Source organism: Podarcis muralis, chromosome 1, assembly GCF_964188315.1.
Source record: "Podarcis muralis chromosome 1, rPodMur119.hap1.1, whole genome shotgun sequence".
Taxonomy (NCBI): Eukaryota; Metazoa; Chordata; class Lepidosauria; order Squamata; family Lacertidae; genus Podarcis; species Podarcis muralis.
In genome coordinates this window covers 28924136-28943965 of record NC_135655.1, presented here as the reverse complement: position 1 = coordinate 28943965, position 19830 = coordinate 28924136, and the positions used below count along the sequence as shown (strand labels likewise).

Here is a 19830-nt window from a genome sequence, read left to right as displayed (position 1 = left end):
TCCTTCAAAGCTGTAAGTAGATGGGGAACCAAAGCAAATGTACCTCTGTTGACCTGACATTCACAACTATGGGATTGGGGAGGGGGGCATGCAATAAATGTCACTGGCGAAGCAATATTCATGAAGTAAAAATGTCAGTTTTCAATTTAGCGATTTCAACATATATTAGGCCTGTGCAGGCTATTATCATAATTAATATGTTAAATAATGCCATTTTCCTTTCTGTGGAAATGAAGTGGAAATGCCGAGCCCAGGCCACACACAGCTTCAACGGGTAGTTTGGGAAGGTAATAGCAGGCCCTACTTACTGTACGTGGAAGAGCCATCTTTCAGTGGCTGAACACATGCTCCACAGACTGAAGTCTCCAGGTAGGTAGGCCTGAGAAGTACTCCTGCCTGAAACTCTATAGAGTGCCACTGCCAGTCAGTGGAGACAACACTGAACTAGATGGAGGAATGCTCTGTCTCAGCTTCAGGCATCTTCCCATTTCGGGAGTGCTGTGCACAGGGCTTTGCAAGACCTGAAAACCAACTGGCTTTTTTGGATCTTGCAAAACACTGGGCATGGGGCTTCGCAAGGCTTGATAATCAGCTGGCTGTCAATTCTTGCAGAGCACTATGCACAGGGCTTTGTCTTGTAAAGTCCCATGCATAGCTCTCCTCAAAGAAAGACAGCCATGGGCACTTTCAATCTGTGCCTCTGCCTGCATGGTTTGATAACTGACTTGTGCAGGCAGAAATAGGTCACCTAATGTCATTCTGGTATCAGTGATTGACAGGTGGGCGGGGCTCTTCCACTGTCAAACTTGTCCTGCAGGGGTGGGAGAGATATAACGATATGGCCCACCAGCCCGATCCAGTGCCCCATCCCTGTCCTAGGGCATTGCTGCTGCTGCTGCTGGTGGTGGTTATGGTTGCCACTGCAGAAAAAAACCTAGTGGATAATATCTGGAGAAAATCCTGCAGAGCGGCTGAGCATCCTTTAAGTGTTTTTATACATTTCCTGAAGACGTGTCCTTTAGCTCAAGCTCTCCCTGGCTATTAATGCTAGACCTGATGCCTTTTGCATAATTTTATGCTGCTTTTTATTGCTTTAGGTTTTATACTAGTGGTTTTTATTACCTTTTGCTGCACACCAATAGCTTCAACAACAAGCAGTTTATATATATTTTTCTATATACATATGTACTGGATTCTGCCCAAACATGGAATATGACATAGGAGGCGTATAATAACTAGCAGATCTGGAATGAAAGGCTCAGGATGCCTTGTTACACTCTGTTTCTGTTATTAGCAGATGTAAACCTATAACCAGCAACACCACCCTCTCCCTGATATTTTGGCCTTTTTCTGCTTCTGGCTGTTCCAAATAATTTCAACTAAGACAATGCCTCTAGGGTATTATGTATGCGCCCTGCCCTGATGGCAGCTAACTTTACTCTCCTCTCCTTGGGTGAATTTTTGGAACTATCACTTTGGCTCAGAAAGTGTGTTGGCTGAAACAAGCTCTTCTCCAGAGACACGTCAGCTTTTAATTCCTCCCCAAATGGTCCGGTGGCCCGGAATATGAATCCAGGCAGGCCTTTGCAGGAGCTGATAGGGCTGATTGATTCAAATAGGGAAACTATCTGAGCGAGCTTGCGTTCTCACAAATGCATAATTGAATGTAGCTTCCAGATTTGATAAACCTTTTAAGTGGTAAGCAGTGTGTGTTATCTGTTAAATCACATTATGAAGCCCCAGCAGATGCGGCAGGAGGCTGGTGTACATAATTTATTACTTGCTTTATATTATGGTATGCAATCAGATTCATTATTTATCATTTACTGCTACCTACAGATGTAAGCACAGGGGCATTTCACTGTTTAGAGAGACATCTAATATAAAGTTTTCGGTGTTACTGAATTAATCTTACCTGGTGCCTCCAGGATGGTTTGGGGCATGCTCAGGCAGCTTCAGACTGGAACCACTTGTTGGGAGACTGCTTCTGCCTTTCTGAATCTAGAAGGAAATGCTACACCAGAGTCTCAAATCTGCGAGAAAACAGATCCTTGGGGAGAATGTATTTAGTGCAGTTGTTGTCAGCTTTGTTTTTTTGCTGCAGCAGATTAAGACAACCACTTTCTCTGGATAGTGTGTCATTCTTAAGACAGTTGCATTTATTGTGGTGTTGTCTAAATAAGCTTGGAAACTTATAAGTTTCTTCTAAAATAAAGCTGGAATATATTCATTTAAAGGGCTTGTGTGAAATAAGACATTTTGCTCCTGTGAAACAATGAGTTTTTTTTTCTGCAGAAGCAGAAGGCATCATAAGAAAGAGGACTTTGTCAAGCAACATATTTGATTAGCACTACATGAATGTTCAGGGACGCGGGTGGCGCTGTGGGATCAGAAGGTCAGCGGTTCGAATCCCCACAACGGGGTGAGCTCCCGTTGCTTGGTCCCTGCTCCTGCCTACCTAGCAGTTCGAAAGCACGTCAAAGTAGAAGTAGATAAATAGGTACCGCTCCGGTGGGAAGGTAAATGGCATTTCCGTGCGCTGCTCTGGTTCGCCAGAAGTGGCTTAGTCATGCTGGCCACATGATCAGGAAGCTGTACGCCAGGTCCCTCGGCCAATAAAGCGAGATGAGCACCGCAACCTCAGAGTCGGCCAGCACTGGACCTAATGGTCAGGGGTCCCTTTACCTTTACATGAATGTTCACACCCACAGACCCAGCCGGTATTTATACTCAGAGAGATTGTTGAAAACTATGTTGGAGGGCGGGAGGTGGGAAAGATATGGTAAACAATCACACATCTAAATCCAAGTCTATGTTGAGGATGCTCTGGGAGTATGATTGAGCTTTCCAATGTGACCTGTGGAGCCCTGGAAGGTGACCATGTATAATTTCAATGTGAAGACAGTAGCAGCCATGGGATTTTATTAGTAGTGAGCTCAGTGAGTGGGAAATATTTAGCTATTTCTTAAGGACAATATAAGTGTGAGCCATAATTAGAGCAGAGGTGTATGCATTTTCAATCCTGAGTGTTTATGAAAACTTATATTGAAAATTGTTGATGTGAATTTTGTTCTTTATATTCTGAAAAGTTGCCTAAAATGCATAAAAGCAGTACATTTTGCTGGATGGAGAAGAAATTAAGCTCTATCCCAAGAAACAGACTTATATATCCCTTGTTATGATGGGCTTTGGGCACCTGTAACCAGGTGTTACGGTGAGGGGTGAAATTGTACTGTGCAACAGGCCACTTTCCATCTGTGGTGTGTGTGTGAGATTTTGACCAGCTTCGGCCCATCTGAAGCTGATACAGGCTCGTCTTATCTTGAGCCCAAGCAGAGTAGTCCACACAGCAGAAGGATAAGCAGGTAAATGTGCTACATGCTGATTTTATTTACAAGCTATGCTGAGAGCATACAAACATGCATCCTGCCTCTGTAAGAGCAGAGAAGCGACTGTCTCTCTAACAAAGAAACCGAGAGAACACTGAAAAACAGGAAACCAGTGTACGTCACATCCAGTCTCCCATTCCCGTGGGAATCCAACAGTAACTGTGACTGTGGAATGCAAAACAGTGTCTTGTGACTGCAGTTGCTGCTCAGTGAGGGAAATAGAAACCAACAGTGTGTTGGTAAATGTTGAACTCACGCTGAGAGCCACCATATCCATATTCATATCCATGTCCCCAAACCCCAAGTCCATAGCAATGCCCCCAGGGAGGCAGGCAGGTTTGCAAAGAATTTTAAGTACAACATTGAGGGAGGATGGATAGTCTTTCAAGAAGGAGTCCCAAGACCCCTTAAAGATTAAACTTTTTAAAAATAGAATACCTAGAGTTACCTGGAAGTAAGTGCCATTAAACTCACTGGTGCTTACTTCTGATTTCATAGGTTAAACTTGCAGAACACACTGAGATGTAACAATAGATAATCAGCCAGTTGAAATGTAACCACCAGCAAGCTTTGAATTCAAAATGCAAACAATTTTGCAGATAAATGCATCCACTGAAATTGCTAATGTGAAGCAGAAATGTACGCCATCAAAGAAAAGTTGCTGAAAGTCTCATTATTTCTTTCACTTGCCAGAACAAAAAAGGTCTATCATTTACCTGGGCCCAACAGCAGATGATGTTCTTGCTCCTACTCTGAACAGAAACTGCCCCATATTCCCTCCTCCACCTGGTCACAGTGAGCCCTGGTGATGTACAGCCTTGTTTTCCCTGAAACAAGGACAGTGGTTGTTTTTTTAACAGCAAGGCCCATAAGATCAAAGCTGCAGTTCTCTTTTTTCTTAGGGCCTGTTCACAGTTCCAAACCGGTAGTGTGTAGAGGACTTGGGTTCATGCAGAGTTCAGTAGTGGATGGAGAACCTGCCTTTTCCCCACCATGTATCAAATTTGCTCATACTTCTGCATTTAATATGCCTAAGCAGTAAAGAGGCTTTGGCTCAAGAAACCAGGGTGCAAAAGCTTGATAGTGGGAACATGTTTCACCAGCAGCAACTAGACACCCTAGGCAGATTTTACAGCAGCTACTTGCAGCTTAAGCACTGAATAAATTAAAATAGGATGGAGTTACTAAATACTCCATAGGAGAAGACATACCTTCTGAATAATTTTCTTTGCACGAACACACACACTGCTAGAGTATCTCAGGCTTGAAGAATAGGAAGATACAACTTGACTACTGCAAATGTATATCAGTGCATGTCTGTGGACACAAAACATGCATTGCCTCACTTCCATCCCTCCATAACCACCCATCCAGACAATAAATGTCACTGAATCTGTTTGACCTGCAGCTATTCTGTCATAAGGTAAAGGTAAAGGTACCCCTGCCCCTACGGGCCAGTCTTGCCAGACTCTAGGGTTGTGCGCTCATCTCACTCTATAGGCCGGGAGCCAGCGCTGTCCGCAGACACTTCCGGGTCACGTGGCCAGCGTGATGAAGCTGCTCTGGCGAGCCAGAGCCGCACATGGAAACGCCGTTTACCTTCCCGCTAGTAAGCGGTCCCTATTTATCTACTTGCACCCGGGGGTGCTTTCAAACTGCTAGGTTGGCAGGCGCTGGGACCGAGCAACGGGAGCGCACCCCGCCGCAGGGATTCGAACCGCTGACCATGCGATCGGCAAGTCCTAGGTGCTGAGGTTTAACCCACAGCGCCACCCGCGTCTGTCATAAGCATAGCCTTGTAGACTGTGTGCTTAAACAGTCTGGTGAATTACTTTCTATGGCCATTTTACCAACATATCACCAGAATCCAGTGTCTGGTGCTTTGTTCCATAATAAATGAATACAAAGTGTGGCAGGTGATAAAAAACTTTCAACCATGTGTAGTGGAGACGGAGGAGGCATTAGTTCAGTCTGCTTTTAAAGGGAACTTTGCAGGTACTTGACTTGCATGCACATCAGAGCACGGCTATTGATCAGCTTGCACGTCTTCACATTTTGTGATATAATTTATTTATTTTTTAAAGTGCACCATGATGCATGCTTTAGGGGGAATGCATTGGAAAGCCTATATAACTGCATTTTAAAAATAATGTATACAAAATGTGTGCTTTAGGGGAAAGCGTGTACAACTAACTGTGCACCCCTTGATGCATTTTGTTTTTTTTGTTTTTTTAAATCTGCGGGGGGGGGGGGGGAGAATGGAATGGAGCAGAATGGAAATGGGCAGATCCATCCATCTCCACTTATTTAGTGATATTGATGTGAGAACAGACAATACAAATGCACCAGGCCTATTTTAATTGATGAAATGTTGGAGAGTATGTGTTTTCCTGTGGGTACAAGTTTTTTTTTTGCAAGGGATCTGAATGTGGAGATGGAAAGCATCCTACTGAGCAAGTTTTTGAAAGCCCTCAACATCTTCAGTGCAGTGCTGCTCGCTTGTAAAGGCACTGAGCTGATAGCTTATTATTGTTGGCTCCAATGATTGGTGCCAGGGTAGCCAGAGGAGAATAGTGGAAGCTTTCAGCAGTGTAACCAGGAGCGGCAGTTGGCAAAGCTGCTTCTCAAGGCACAAGTCCCTTCTAGTAACATTGTGGCTGCCAAGCCTGTGTGTTTGCTAAACACTTGGCATCAGCGGAGTCTTGTAATGCAGCAGATTTATGAGTACAAAAAAAAAAGGAAGGCAGAAAATATGTCATTGCACTCGCACTGCTATGCCGGTATTGCTATATAATAAGTGTTTGTGCGAGTGCTTCACATTGCAAACACCATCTTTATCTTCATTAGTTCATGTGTTGGTAAGAGGATCAAGGAAGAGAAAAACCACATTTCCAGAGCTGTTGAACTGGAACCAGCTTCCTTCCACCTTAATATGCTCATGGGGATCTCCTGGTTTCTCAAATCAGCCATTGAAAGTGATGCCTCCATTAGTTTGCACAGCAGTGGCCTTGAAGGCCTTTGGATAGAGGGCAAAAGCCCACTTTGCAGGGGCCCTTGAGAAAAGAGGGTCCTCTGTGGGTGAGCAGACTTTGCCCTAAAGCAGTAGTTTTCCTGGGAGGAAATTCTGTACAGGAGGATCACTCTAGCAGAAGCCCATGCAAGAATTGCTTCTAGTGCAACAGAGCTTCTCCCCCCACCACTACCCTCACCCACCTGAAATTGGTTCTGGGGAGGGGTTGGGAGAATGCCCCCCCCCCGTAATACAGTACAGGAGTAGGTGGGGAGGAGAGGAGGATTGTTCCATCTGGCAAGCTGAATAGCTGCGCTGACAGAACGATCACCATAGCGCTACGTTGAATTCCTCCCCAGCTCTCTATCTGGAATGCAGCCGCCTGTGTCTGTTTGCAACGGGGGTCTGACAAATGGTTGTTTTTATTACCTTTGTGCTTCGTGATTGTGGTTTATAACTAGCCTGGCTTCTTGTAGCCCAAAGTGTTGCTGCAACATTCAGCTGATGAAGTGGAGGGCTGTAATCTACAAAAGCTTATGGCATAATAAATACGCCTTGGCCTGAGATGCTATGTAGGGTCCTTTTGTTGTGACCTGGCTTTCTACAGGGTGAGCAGAAAATAGCCTTATGGCGGAAATGTGTCCAGGCAGGATGCCTTGCAAAAATATGTTCTAGTTCAAACCTTGAATTCAGTCTTTCAGCACTGGCCAGCTTTTATTATCATTTAAAATCGAAGAGCATCCTGCTGCCTTAGCATGTGCAATTTACATATTAGTAGCCATGATGGCTGGGACGCGGGTGGCGCTGTGGGTAAAAGCCTCAGCGCCTAGGGCTTGCCGATCGAAAGGTCGGTGGTTCGAATCCCCGTGGCGGGGTGCGCTCCCATTGCTCGGTCCCAGCGCCTGCCAACCTAGCAGTTCGAAAGCACCCCCAGGTGCAAGTAGATAAATAGGGACCGCTTACTAGCGGGAAGGTAAACGGCGTTTCCGTGTGCGGCTCTGGCTCGCCAGAGCAGCGATGTCACGCTGGCCACGTGACCCAGAAGTGTCTCCGGACAGCACTGGCCCCCGGCCTCTTGAGTGAGATGGGCGCACAACCCTAGAGTCTGTCAAGACTGGCCCATACAGGCAGGGGTACCTTTACCTTTACCTTTTAGCCATGATGGCTATGTTTGACTTCCCTTGTTGGAGGCGGTATGCCTCTGCATGCCATTTACCAGAGATCACAAGTCGGGGGAGGGCTGTTACACTCAGGTCCTGCTTGCAGGTTTCCCAGAGGCGTCTGGTTGGCCACTGTGAGAACAGGATGCAGGACTAGACAGGCAGGACTAGTAGACTCTTTTGATTTGGGCTTGCTAGTTCTTAAAAGGTTGCTGTGTGTTGCTGAATTTATCCCCAAGTAGATAAAGGCAAGCCAAATCTTTTAAGAGACAGATTCGGCAGTCCCCTGATTTTCTCCCTATTTGCTTCATTAGTATTTTCCTTGCATTTGGTCTAGCCACATTTAAAATGGGGGGGGGGGAGCCACAGAAATCGAAGCCAACCCTCCCCTTTTCTAGATATATGGGAAGATATTAACATTGTATGCATGCGGCATCTGTGTAGTCATTCTCCCCACCTTGCCACTGTGTGCATATAATATTAAATACTTTGTGGTGGTGCAGTGCCTTTCCGTTCCTTCTTCCTTCTTAAGATAATATAGAAGCATCCCCAGTCTTGCCACAAACAGAAATTGTTTTTAGGTAAGAACGTAAGAAGAGCCTGCTGGATCAGGCCAATGGCCCATCTAGTCCAGCTTTCTTCTCTTACAGTGGCCAACCAGATCAGTTTGTGATTTTTAAAAAAATAAGTAGTCCTTATGACAATTCATCAGCATTTTAGTGCAAATTTCTCTTAATATACACATGTTTGTATGCAATTTTGCCTACGATACCAATTTTTGGAAAGCAATTTCCCCTAAAATGATGCATCTTGTATGCACTTTTCACTAGTATATGCATTTTTCTGGACACTTTACCTGAATATATGCATTTTTGTACACATTCGTTGGCTGGGAAACTGCATTGCAAAATTCAGAATGTGACTTTTGATGGGCGAGTGTGTTTTGGCTCGTATATTGTTATGGAATGGGCAAATTAGGTAGGTTCACCTTTAAACATGAACCAAATCAAATTTCTCCCCTCTCCCAGCAATAACCCAACCCTACATCATGTGCTCACTGAGCAGAGCTGTGTCTAGCAATTAAGACCTAAATGTGCACAATTGCTTTAGGTTGTTTCCAGTGTTGTCAAAGCCAGAATATATGAAAGGACATTTGGATTTTTGGCACTGATTTTCACGTTGCAAGAATAGCAGTAGTAATAAAGCCCATTTAGTTTCACCTCTGCTTAAGAGGCACTGACTTTCCTCCCTACGGGAGCTTTCAAACCTGTCAGGAACTTTTTTCACTTGTGCTGCAGCTTGCAGACGCCTCTCCAAGACGCCTCTCACGAGACAGGAGGGTCACCTTGTTCCCAGACACTTTGATGAAGCAGTGAATCTGGAATGGCCCAGCTAGCAGAAGGGAGCTCTGCCCTTTGTTACTGAGCTTGAAATTTTGTGTTCGCTTTCCTTTCAGTTCAGCTGGCAGAAGAAATGTGTGCCAAGAGTCCACCTGTTTATATTTTGTTTTAACTGCATGGCCTCATGCGTCGCCCCCCATGACTACTAACTGTTGAGCCGCAGGTTTTCTGTACTCCCCCATGCTTGATTTGACAGTGGGCTGCTCCGGTGGCAGTGGCAGGTGTAGCACAAGGCGAAGGGAGAGAGTGTTGAGGCATGGCAAGCCCTGATTGGCTGGAGATGAGGTAATGTTATGCAGTATAAATAGAGATGCAGCGTCGAGGATGCAGCTTGTCAGCATGCCTGAGTCCTTTCCCCGTGTTTAAAGGGAAGCATTGGCCTATGAAAAGTATCTGCAAGGCTTCTGAGACAAATTAGATACAGGCAGAGAAAAATCCCAAGCAAAGATTCCACCCATCAGCGTGGCTAGGAATTAATGCAGAGCCTCTTGTGAGGTTTTCTCATATCAGAGGTGCCCATTTTCTCAGTCTTTGTTCTTACTTTGAGGAGCCAAAATATCTGCAGACTAAGGTAGGGTGCAGCCATAAAAGGATATGGATGCAAAAGGAATATTTTTGTAGCATTAGGCAGAGCTGTGGGTGAAACTTAAAAGCAAGCAAACCTACTTCTAACAGGAAGGATCAGCCTTAGCGTGGATGTAAATAGCACCAGCAGGTAAAACTGTCAAGTCGTGCGGTGCTATCATGAAGAGCCACATGATCACTACTTACAGTGGGAGAAGTCTTCAAGCCTTTCATGGGGCAAAGGAAAGAATTAGCACCATAGCTCTAAGTTACATTTCCTTGGAAACTGCAGAACAGGGGCTTGCCTGTTAGGGTCAGCTCTGGGTGAAGAAATGCTGGCTTTTCCCTAATTGCTGTAGAATTGCAGTAGGATCTCTTGAAATGTACAGATAAGTACATGTCATCTGTCATACCACAAAATAAAAGAGGGAAATTAAGCAGGCACATCGGCAGCCAATACATCGCCCAGTATGTGTTGCCCTGCTGGACCAGAATACACCGTTTAAAGGCAGTGGTCTATAGTGGAACACTCTCATCCACACCTAGCAATACACAGTCATGCCTTTGTGCTCACAAATGTTTATACATAGCACGGATGAACATAAATAGAAATGTGGCTTAGACATAAAGGACCCCACCGATAGACAACTTTAGAGATGTCAGGGACTGGGCAGTGGAGGAGGAATGGTGGAGACCACCTCTCCATCCTGACCCTTCCAGGGAGGAGGAAGAGGAAGACAGTATAGATTTACAACAGGTGTTTGAGGGAGGTCACAGCTCAGAGGCAGATGAGGGGAAAAGTTGGGAAATCATGGGAGAGCTGGAGCAACACCAGGCTGACAGATTGTCATTAGAAAGCATTCCAGACCCTCCATCTCCATACACAACAAAGTCAAAAACCAAATGTGGCAGGTAAAGGATTTGAGGTGATAGCTTTGCTGATGCTGACTGCTCCTTCTCCTTTGTTTGCCATTTTAAAGGATTGCCTAAATTTTGCACTACTACAATATCACTCCCTTGAGATCTAAAACAAGTAATGAATAATATAGCATTGCTTTTCATGTGTGTGAGAGGGAAAACAATTTCCCCATTCAGTTTTTAAATTGCATTTCTTTTGTTTCCCCTTTGTTTTAATTGCATTAGTTGGACGCATAGAATTGCATTAATTTAGTAATTCTCCCACTGATTTCAATGGAAGACTCAGCCAAGCTTCTCTTGTCTGTAATGCTGCTTTTTGCTATCCTAATGGCATGGAATTTTGCAGTATATCAGACCTGTCAAGATTCAGATATATAGGACAAAGTGTTCCTATTTTGTAGGCAATTCCTATTACTTACATTGGGGACAGTCTACCTGCTTGTAACTGGCCCTTTTATGCTCTCATCATATATGTATCCCCTTTTCCTATTTTTGATATAGCTACTTATTTGCTGCAGTAATAACATATGGGTATTTTTAAATTGATTGTGGATAAATTATTGGGTTAACTGTTTTTTACTGGTTGGAATTATATATCCCATTTGTTTGTCTTGTAAAAAAAATATGAATGAATGATGGTTCATTCATTTTGTTCATTGTGGTTCATTCATTCAAAACCAAATGTACCTGCACAGCCATGCTTCTGACCACACCCACAGTGGTCCTTGTTGGGGGAGAATATGAGGAAACTTCATATCATAGCCCACAAAAAAATAAAACCACTTCCTTGGAGAGCATCATTTAGATCTTACTGAGCAAATTAGTAACCACAGTATATTGCCCACTTGAAAAATCATATCATCTAGAAAGTTTAAGAGAAGGTTCAAGAGTACAGGTCAGTAAAAGAGTGGAAAGGTGTCAAATATGAGAGATACATAAGGGCTTGCCTAGGGCTAATGAACCTCAAATAAACTTTTCAGGGATATTACATCTACTTGCTTTATGTACCAGATGCTTTTGGGGGCCTCTGACAAATTAGTTCCTGCTTGCTTTGTTGAATTGAGCTGCTGCTAAGCAGCTGGCAGATTGGAGTATGTTACCAATCTTGATATCGTAAAGCATTTTTCTGAATTATGTTATAGAAGAATCCCACACCACACGCCACAGGCCACTTTATGTGAGGGCTACATTACTTGTGACTGGTCAGATTGAAGCTTGCCAGCTGCTTAGCATTTCCCATTTTTGCCATATCAGGCAAGTGGCACAGATAAGAGATTTATGGAGTGCTTGGTGGTTTGTCATACATACATGGTGGGGTGTGGTAGGATTGGTAGGCTACAAGTTGTCTTCTTCAGTAAAGATTATCACTTTCTGTGCACACTGACTGGTTGGAGAACTGCATCACGAAATTTGGAGAAGTGTGAAGTTTGAATGGTAGTTGTGTTTCAGTTTGCGTATTGGTTCAAGAAGTTCAAATTAAAATGCAAGCAAAATTAAACTTCACCCTTATACATCATTGGGGGTCACTCAAATACATGAGGACTGCTCGGAATTTTAATATTCTGATATTTCTTTCCTCCAGAATCAAAAGGGCCAGTTCAGATACAAATAAGCCATTTGGGGTTTCCCACATAAGGGGAACACTGAGGGATAATGTCATTTTCTGCCATCTGATTGTCCAGAGAGAAAACTACCTTTAAATCTCATCTAGGGAACTAGTGTTTGAAATCGTGTTGTGGATGGGTGTTCTGACTGGTATCCCTTTCTATTTCTGTGGGTTACACACTTGAACGCAAGTGCAGGCAGCTATGTGAGCGCTCATTACCATAATTCCTAATTATGGCTGTCTAGGAGCCCAGCAAGAGGAAGAATAATTATGTTTAACAGGCAGAGTGATAAAGAGAAAAGATTAATAAAATTCCCCACCTTCCCTTTCAGATCACAGCAAGATCTTTCACGTTTCTTCTGCCGCTCACAAGCCTGCGGCTGTTGGAGAAAATTTATACCCCAAAGGAGAGGGCTTGGTTCCAGCAGTAACAGGAACCCCCACAGCTGTGCTAGGCAGGTTTCCCAAACTCCTCTTGAAAGGACTCTTGAATGCAAACTTCACGGCAGAGGATAAAATGATGCAGGGGGAGGGAATCATTTTCTCTTCTGCCATGAAATTTGCATCTCTCTCACTCTCTGAAATGAACCATTTGGTCTCTTTAATCTAAGGAAGAAAAAGGGCTGAGGCAGCAAGTGCCAAGGGACAAGGGAAACCTCAGCAGCATCTGGATACTTTCCAGTCCTTTAAAGTGTGCAGGGGAAATGGGATTTTACTCAAAGCTTTGATCAACAATATTGGTAAAACGGGGAAAGTGAAGCATGCAGGCTGCTGGCTACTGAAGTCGGCAACCAGCAATATGGCCCACAAGCTTAGGTAATCAACGTTGGCAATGGCATCTGATCTTCACTGGGTGCAGCCTCCCTTTGTTCCTCTGATTCTTGAGCTAGGCCAGCTGAGCACTTTGAGGTTCGCTAAAAGCAGGAGCAGCTCCAGAGAGCACTGGGCATCAGGCATTTCCCTGGAGGTGCCTTACCTGAGGGCATCCAAAGTGCTGAAGCATACTTGCACAAAGCATTCTTTTTCAGGGCTTGGATAGCTGGCCCCTGAAAGCTACACAGGGCTCCATTGCTTTCAGAAAGCTATTTTCTTAACACAAAGGGCCAACTTATATGTGGCTGCAGTGACCATGGCTATTTCATAGAAAGATGAGATTTGGTTGCCAGAAACAAGCGAGAAGCATACAAACACACACACACACACACACACACACACACACACACACACACACACACCCCAAGTGGGAACTGCTTCTTTGTTGTCTAATTCACACCACTCTTGAAAGATTTAAAAAAATGCAGGTGTGGCAAATGAGATGGCAGCATCCCTTGCTAGGTTTGCCCATCTCTGGGGCCCAGATGGCATCCACATAAGAGCCGCATTGTACACCTGATTGATATGTTTTCCTTGTATTTAGGGATAGGTTTGAGAATTTTGATTTTACTCATTTTTTCAATCTTAAATCCAGTTCTCCACATTTCCCTGTGAGTTTGTGATTTTTTAAAAAGTGCATATAAAAGCTTGATGGCCCATTAGTTGCTTTTGGAGCATCTGTGGCACCACATACAATTCCATTACCCCATCACAAACAGATTAAAAAAAATGTCCTCAAAATAAAGCATGCCCAAGGAGCAACTCCATGTTGCAAAAAGCAGCTCAGTGGCCTATCAGAACTCCTGTTGCTGAAAAAAGAGCAAGGCCACTGCCATTTTAAGAGGATCCAAGGTGGTAGAGTGATGGCAGCATTGTCAAACTGGGGAAGTGACATCTCTGCTGATGAGCTAGTGTCCCTTCTTATTCTGGAAAGTTTGTTGTGGGGAGGGGAAGGTCAAACCCATTAATCTATTTTCTCTAAGAGCATCCATATTCTAGATAGGGTATTGCATGGATACAGGAAGTTATGACAGGAATTGATAGCTATTTTGTTTCCAAGAAAAGACTGTAGACAGAGCATGGAAGGAGAGGGGAATAGCTGAGGAGAAGACAAAAGGTGGATCATTTGTTTCCTTTTCACACAAAAGAAGTCAAAGTAATAGTTTTATCTGCTGGAGTGCTCACCTCAGAGTTTTCCTGGAGCGTTACAACTTAACACTTTGTTTAGAAACTGTTTCAGAATAAATGCAAGCTGATGATGCCATCCATCTATTAGATTTCACTTTGCAGGTTGACGGACTTGTTTTGTTTCTCCCTCAGTAGAGATCTTGGGTTTCCTGCTAAGAACGTTTTGGGGGACAGCTCAGCAGGTCCAAGGGCAGCCATATCATTCTAGCACATGTCAACCCAGATCTGCCCACAAATGATGCAGCCACAGAAACTCCCTGGAGTGTCTGCTGGGCTAATTGCTTTGTGACAAATGTGTCCTCTACTTCCCTGGTCTTAACTACTCCCTCCCCTACCCCCCCCCCCAAAAAAAAAAATCCCTGTCCCTGTTCGTTCCTGTTTTTGTGACATTCTCTTTAGTGCTGTTTTGCTCAACTATCTGCAAATTTAAAAAAACACTTTCCAATTTCTCTGCTTCAGTTGGCTTTCTGGACAAAGGCATTGCAATGGACATGGATCTGCCATCATCCGGCAACAAAACGATTTGGAGATTTTTAAGATGCCTGAGGTAGCAATCCTCTGTACCCATGTTGTGGATATTACAGGAAAATAGATTGATGTTATGATCCCATAAGCCTCTTCTCTAGCACTTAATGCATCAGTTAATTAAGTTTAAAATGAGCTTTGTTGCCGAAATATCTTGCTTTTCAATCTTTGCTTTGTCATTTATGATCTCATGGAAATATTGAAAAAGGATGGAAATATGAGTTACATTTTCTATTGCTGACAAATATGATTGGTTGGGATATAGGCTGAACCATTGTTACTCAGTCCCATTCAGCTACCTGCTTCCAATTGCTGCAAGGTCTTCCAATCAGTACTGGTCAACATGGTAAGATATTTGTTCACCTGCAGTTCACCTGCTTTATTGCTGTTTCTAAAAGAGTAAAGAAGGGGCTCAACAGGAAGGAATCTTGGTTAAGCCGGTATGGCTAATATTGCCTGTTGACAAGATGAACATGCAATGGAAGTATATTTGAAGCTGCAGAGCAGTGATATTGAGGGTTCACAGCTAGGGAGCACTCTCATGCAGATGACACACACAGGACTTCTGTTATTCAAGAGTGATGAGTTGAGACATTTCTTAAATGAGAGGTTGTTGCTGATTTATATGAATTTGAGGGCATAAATATTAGACAGTAATTGTACAGTTAAGTTCCTTCCCGGCTTCTCTCTCCATTGGGACAGCTTAGATACATATTTTTTGGGGAAGGAACTTCAATGAAAGCTTAGCTTTATTTCCTTAGAATTCTCAGAAAACTCTGGAAATACATTTGGGCTCACTACAATTACCACTATTGTGTTTTGTGTATGTTTGATGAGATCTCATTATTCTGGAAATATTGTTAGATCTTTTAAAGTAACGTTTTTTAAAAAATAATAATAATGCTCTTTCAAGTAACTTGATTCATATGTGCATACAATACCTGTCAGGACACACAGGAAATACAGCTGTACGTTCTGTATGGTTACTTCTTACATTCTTTTTAACAGAAGCAGTCCTATGTTTCCTTAGTGAGTGGGGTGTGGGAACTTATCTGCAAGAAGCATACCATGACATTATTCCATAGAAGAAATCCCAAAGAGACTTGCCTGCATGTAAATAGATAGGATTTGCTTTCACATACATATCAGATTGAGCTATCAGTCTGTCATTCTCCTTTATTTCTTCTGTCATTTCTGAAATCCTATTGTGACTGGATATGCTGACTTTAGAAGCTGCCTGAGAAAAGCAAAAGGCAGCGGTTTGGTGCCGATATTCAGTTTGAGATGGTTATTTGAATGCAAGAGGTTACAATTATTGATAGGAAGTTGTTTCTGTAAATTATATTATCTGAATAAATAAATCAGAGGAAGGGGAAAGAGTTAAATTGACTGTGGGGGGAGGGGGGCAAGGACATCTGGATACTTTGAAAAAATAATGCTCCAAGTTATACTGGCCATCACAGAAGTGATTCCTGGTCTCATGGACTTCTGTCTGTGCCCCCAGAGTCAGACACTGGTAATTTACAAAAGACAGAAATTTAAAAAAATAATTATGTTGTGCAGTCCAACTGCCATCTTCCTAACCACTGACCATGCTGACAGGGGCTGATGGGAGTTGTAGTCAAAAACGTGTGTAGTACAGTAGGCTGCGAAAGCCTAATGTAGATGGTAGACTTGATCTGAGTCCCACAGTACTTACTTACATCTTGCTGATAGCAGTCGCCCTGCAACAGCAAATACCACCATCCTTTATTTGATTAACTGGTTTGTTGAAGTCCTTTAAAGATTCCTCCAGCCAAACAATACCTGCAGACCCCATGAGCTGGGGGCCGTGCATAAATGAGTTAGCCATTTCTAATCAAATGCTCTAACCAAGGGGGGTGGGGGGTGTAGAGAGGACGACATGAGTCTTTCCTACAGAACTGGCCACCCTCTGGGAAGGGGGTCTTGCAGCTAACATGGGAAAGACCCACTGAGCCTATGCAGTTGGATAACATCGGTGATCTCCCAGCCACATGGCATCCATTTCTGGATAAGTGGCTCTCAGGCTGCTGGGAGGGTGTTTAAAGGGCACCTGGGTCTCCATGGCAACAGGGAGATGGCTGAAGAATGGCAGCTAAATGCAGCTGCCCCTCATTTAATATCGACTTCAGCACTGACAGAACAGATAATGGGCAATAACACACCATTATGCTGCAGGGAAATGAAATGCTTCAGCAGGCGCCTGTCATGCTGTGAGGATTTGTTACTGTTGCACCATCACAGAGTTCTGTCTCTCTCAAGCGCACACCCCTTTTTGTTTACTGCACTCCATCTTTTCTCCATTTTCTCTGCGTCTCTGTTTTTCGACCCGAGAGTTGCCAGGTTTCCTCCCCTCCCCTTCATTTCTGCTATACCTTTCTTGCCTGCTCTCTTCCCCCTTCCCCTAGCCCTGTCTTACCTTGCCTGAAGTAGCATTTGGGAAAGTAGTCAAAACTTGCCCTTTCCTCTGATGCTCAACAATATACCTTTGTGTCATCCTGACCATCCCTTAGGATGTCTACCATTGTTTCCTCTGAACAAATCACTCTGGCAGATGCCTTTCAGGTTTTGAGCCGCAAGATTCAGCATGGGACTCAGTTTCCCTTGCATAGGAAGGGATGTAGCTCAGTGGTAGGGCGTCTGCTTTGCATGCAGAAGGTCCCGGGTTCAACCCCTGGCATCTGCAGGTGAAGCTGGGAGAGACTCCTGCCTGGAACCCTGGAGAGCTGCTGCTAGCCATGAGCTAGGTGGACCACATAGTCTTACTCAGTATACAGATGCTTCCTGTGTGCATATTGGTACCCCAGGATGGTAGTTCCTTTGAGCAGCTTGGCTTTCCATCCAGGGAAGAAGGATGAATGGCATGTACAAGGCAACTCCTCCCCAAGTCTAGAATCCCATCTGAATGGTTTGGGCATGTGCACATTGGCCAGAAATGTAAAAATGACAACAAGAAGAGCGATGTTTATTATTTTTGTGTATTTTTTTGTTTATAGCATTCTTTATTATCCTGCTGTTCAGTTTGAACACTTTCAGAGTGGCTTATGGCTGAAACGTACAAATACTGAAAATCAGGTGCATTTTAAAAGGAGCAGAAGCCGGTCTCTGGGTGAACAAGAGGGTTTTCACCTGTCTTCACAAACAGAGCAAACAAGGCAAGGAAGATAGGAATAAGGCGGATCAGTCACTACTAGCCATGAATGGCTGTGCTATGCTATGCTGGTATTCTTCTAAATACCATTTGCTGGAAACTGTAGGAGGGGAGGGTGCTCTTGTGCTCAGGTCCTACTCGCAGGTTTCCTTCAGGCACCTTGTTGGCCACTGTGAGTGCAGGATGCTAGGCTAACTGGGCCATTGGCTTATGTTCTTAGTCACAGCACCTGGCCTTGCCATGGACATGTGAATTTCCCCACTGAGAATGGCTTTGGGGAGAGGATGCTTAGAGGTTAATCCAACCTCCTGGCCAGCAGCGATGGGGATTGATAGAACATTGTAACCACCATCACTTTCACAGCCTTGCTGCTTGCACTAGCCAAGGCAGAAGAGCAGGCAGAGAAGTATACCTGTTTTCTGAGTTCCCAGGCTGTTGCAACAAAGAGGCCCAAATCAGTCCTATGACTGTCATATGCTGGTAGCAGGGTTGGTGTTGGATTCTGTGCTGCTTCTGGCCCAAAACACCATATTTGGGGCAGGGTTGGAGTTCCACTGGCTACCATTGGCTATGCCACTGGTGGTCGGATCTGCTTGCCTGCTGTTTGGACAGACACTTTGGGGCAGTCCTTGCAGTTGTGGCTTCCTCGCTGACACCTGAGCTCCCCCAATGACACAGGCTGGCAGAGCCAGGCCGCACTCATCCAAACACCCTCTGATCAAGCAGATTGAGGGGTAGGATTGTTCTGGCCACCATCATCTAACATAGTTGCAGAGGGCATTGGGAAATAGTGCTATTGATCCAGAGCTATGTTCAGGGTAGAAATTTGCATTATTATGGTGGTGGGGTGGCTGAGACAATGTTTAGGTTTTCCAACCATGTTGAGGGGAGGGCCGTTATGTGGCTTTGTGGAAGCAGCACCCTGCAGAGATTAGAAGTGGTCATTCCATTGGAGAGGCCCATGTGGCCCTCGCCAGCCCAGGTGGTTGATGCTTTTAAACATTATCCCAACCCCATGTGCTCACAAAGAAATGAATAAATCCACAGTCTTGTTCAGTTTCTTGCAAGCAGTCTGATCCCAGGAGATGTTGCAACATCCCACTTCCATTGCCCTGAAACTTGCAGCAGGAAATGGCATTGTGGGCTCCCATCTCTGTGCAAGAGGAAAACGGCTTATTCATTAAAACAGGGGATAAAAGAAAGAAAAACACTCCATTTTTTGGGGTTTTTTAAAGAATACCATCAGGAGCAGGCTATGATTAATACACATAATTGAAGCAAATTGCAGCTAACTGCAAAAAAACCCCATCTCCCAGCTGTTGACAGAAGGAAATTGCTGACAGCCTTTTCCCATGGAGTGAAAACTGGGAATGGAAAGAAAGGAGCTTTTTTCCCTAACACAAACATACACGACTGCTGTGTGCACATACACATTGGGAAAATGACACCATAATGGCTGTGAAATATGCCACACAGCATAGACACACATGCTGCTTGACTGGTGCTATTGCGATTTCATATTTATTCAGAAGCTGGCACTACATGGAATGTGATTTGCAGTAGTGGCAGTGAAACCCCACCCATTTCTGGTGGCAATGGCACCAAAGTGTTCCTGCCTCCCCCCGTCCCTCTGGCAATGGTGGCTTCACACCACCTCCCTTACCTTGAGGAGTCTGAATACAGCAGTGGCAAAGAAGCCGGTCTAGTAAACAAGTGCTACTGCTGGTGGCTGCTATTTTAATTAGAATACAGGGACATCTAATAAAACTGAACATTGGAAGAGTCAGGGCAGGCAAAAGAAGGTACTTCTTCACAGAGTGCATAGCTAACTTGTGGAATTTGCTTGCACAAGAGGCTTTCAAAAGAGGACTAGACTAGACAAATTTATGCGGCTACTAGCCACAGTAGCTATGTTATCCTTCTGCGAAAGCTTTTAAGCAGAGGTTGGATGGCTATCTGTCATGGATGCTTTAGTTGAGATTCCTGCATTGCAGGGGATTGGACTCAATGGCCTTTGGAGGTCCC

The 19830-nt window shown here is 44.2% G+C and overlaps 1 protein-coding gene and 1 non-coding gene across 20 annotated transcripts in view; both read left to right on the top strand.

Annotated features, from left to right (window-relative positions):
* The window catches only part of NRXN3 (neurexin 3), a 1192693-nt gene that overhangs the window by 299325 nt on the left and 873538 nt on the right, over window positions 1–19830 (top strand). The window lies entirely within an intron of this gene.
* TRNAA-UGC (transfer RNA alanine (anticodon UGC)) lies at window positions 17270–17340 on the top strand. The gene has a single exon. It is a non-coding gene; the product is annotated as a tRNA-Ala (tRNA).